The sequence below is a fragment of the Galeopterus variegatus genome, unplaced genomic scaffold (assembly GCF_000696425.1).
Source record: "Galeopterus variegatus unplaced genomic scaffold, G_variegatus-3.0.2 Scaffold1476, whole genome shotgun sequence".
Lineage (NCBI taxonomy): Eukaryota > Metazoa > Chordata > Mammalia > Dermoptera > Cynocephalidae > Galeopterus > Galeopterus variegatus.
Window position 1 is genome coordinate 330,419 of NW_007727587.1, and position 2,757 is coordinate 333,175.

General features: G+C 40.7%; 1 protein-coding gene across 1 annotated transcript in view; it reads left to right on the plus strand.

Moving 5' to 3' along the window:
• The first annotated feature begins 883 nt into the window (after positions 1 to 883).
• Positions 884 to 2,757, plus strand: part of LOC103594084 (cytohesin-3) — a 20,643-nt gene continuing 18,769 nt past the window's right edge. The window contains exon 1 of the mRNA XM_008577275.1: positions 884 to 961. The gene's annotated coding sequence lies outside the window, so the exon portion shown is untranslated. The remainder of the gene's footprint in view (positions 962 to 2,757) is intronic.

Here is a 2,757-nt window from a genome sequence, read left to right on the forward strand (position 1 = left end):
AAAAATCCAACCAATATCCACACACCAACCACCCTTCACCCACTGCATTAAAACTTCTGATCGGGCTGAGCCCGTGGCACACTCGGGAGAGTGCGGCGCTGGGAGTGCAGCAGCGCTCCTGCCGCGGGTTCGGATCCTATATAGGGATGGCCGGTGCGCTCACTGGCTGAGTGCGGTGCAGCCGGTCTCAAAAAAAAAAAAAACTTCTGATGTCCTTCTGGATTGTGTTTCCTCTCATCCCAACCTTCTCAGAAGGAGACACTATCACGAATTCGGTGTTTCTTATTCCTGTGCATTTATTTATTCTTTGCACATATATGTATATCCCCCAAACATTTACTAACTGATGTGCTTGATTTTAAACTCTCTATAAAAGGTATTATATATGGTATAAGTTCTCCAGCCTGCTTTTATAGTCAACGTTTTATTTGTGAGATTCAATTCATATTAGACTCACATCAAAGTATTGAAAGACTTAGTTCATTCCTTTTTTTTTTCTTCCCCCCTTTTTGGTGGCTGGTGGGTGCAGGGGATCTGAACCTTTGACCTTGGTGTTATCAGCACCACGTTCTAACCAAGTGAGCTAACTGGCCAGCCTCATTCATTTTTTAAAAAATTATTAATATGTGGAATTCTATTTTATGAATTTGTCACAGTTTATTTTCCTCTTGATGGATATTTAGTTTGTTTTTCTATTATAGACAATATCATTCTGAATATATTGTGCATGGTCTATATGCTAGAGTTTCTTTAGGATAGATACCTACATATAGAATTGCTGGGTGGTAGCATATACCCATTTTCAACCTTACTGAATATTGCGAAATTGTTCTCCAAAGTAGTTGTTGTTTAATGGTTTGATTTCTTTTTTCTCTCAGTGCCTGAAGACCTCTCATTAGAAGAGAGAGAAGAACTTCTAGACATTCGTCGGAGGAAAAAGGAACTTATTGATGACATTGAGGTAAAAAAAATCTCTTTTAGTTTTTGCTTTGGGGTAAAATAGTAAATAGAGTAGCTTCATGAAAATGTAAAAAAATGGATGATTAGTGTGTGTATGTAAGAACCACACAAAGAGACAAAGAAAAAGAGTTATCTAAGTAGGTAAAGCAAAGATTGTACACACGGATAGTCAGACCCTGGGATAGAAATCAAGACATCATGGAACTGGAGTCAGAAATAACAGACGTAACTGACTGGTGACTCCAGTGTCACAAATGGCATGTTTAAACAACAGCAGCAATCCACAAACATATTGCTCTCTAAAAGTGTATAATAAGACCTTGTTTCATTTACCAATGTCCCTAGTACCTAGAACATTGCCTGTTATATTTTTGACACACAAATATACTTTGAATGAATGGATAAGAATATATTGGGTTCCAGTTATGTACCAAGTGCCTATTAGGTGGTAGGAATAGAATGACAAATTAAACAAAGATGAATAAAACACAGGCAAATAAACATTGTTCTTTCCACATTTGTGTACTTTACTCAGAGGACAGGGTGGAGGAGGGTCCCACAGGAGAAGCAAATGAATAAAGCCACAGTCTCAGTGTCACAGTGTCTGTGATTGTTACAAAAATTATTCAGAAAGCCAGCACTGGCTCCTTCCTTTTGTGGTTTCCTTGGGAAAGTCAATCAGACATGTGGCTCTTCTTTGAGAAACTTCCTAGTCATTGTTATTGCCAAAATAAACGTGGCCTCACAAGCCTCCGTAGGGCCAGCTCTTGTCCCAGACAATGTCTCCTTTCTAGGAGCTTGCATTTTAAGTCTGAAGTTTCTTGGCATACGAAATAATAGGGTTCTAAATAAAAATTTCTTTGTATTTATAAGATAATTTGTGGAAATTTTTCTTTCACAGTTACCCTTCATTCTTGGAAAAATCCAGTAACCTAGAGTAGGTCCTTTGATTGAAGAATGAAAATATGTATATTATTTGGACATTAGTAATGATACTACTAATTAATATGGAATGTTAATCTAGCTCTAAGTACTTCATTTGATCAATGAGAACACTGAGGCCCAGAGACAGGGTAGTGGGGGGCGTGAGCTCTGTCTGGGGTGTCTCTTCTTATAAGGCTGGCAGACAGCTGCCTTCCCGTTGTATCTTCTCATGGCAATGGGCAGGGGGTAGTGGGGGGGGGCGTGAGCTTTCTCTAGGGTGTCTATTCTTATAAGGGCACAGATCCCATCAGCAGGCTTCCAAAGGTCTCTCAGCCAGTGGGGGCCACATCAAGGGAAAGGAGAGTCTGTGCCTTCCAAGGTTTTTGGCTTCTCTGAGTGCCATGGATCAGTTTTCAACCCTCTCCTCCCCCAGCTCTGTCCATGGTGCTCCATCTCATACTAAGTGACAGAAATCATGCCAAGACTAGTGATTAGGTAACTGGTCTTCCCAAGAACATAGGTGGCAGGTGACTGTGCGTGGGGTGATGTTTAGTAGCTGCAGTTAAGGGAACTAAAGACTCCTTGCTGTCCTTTTGCTGTTTTTATCTTTTATACCTGTGATATTTTCCCCAGTGTCCCTTCTTGATTTTACACACAAATACCCTGGAGTCTGCCTAGTGGACCGCTCTGATGTGGTATCTGATGAGAGGTGGTATCTGATGTGGCTCTGACTATGAAACTTTAGCTGTATTTTTTTTTTTTTTTTTTTTTTTTTTTTTTGTTTTTGTCTTTTTCCATGTCCGGCAACGGATCGCAACCCTCAGTGTCGCCCCCGTACCGGACCAGGACCGGCAATGGGATCGCAACCCTCGG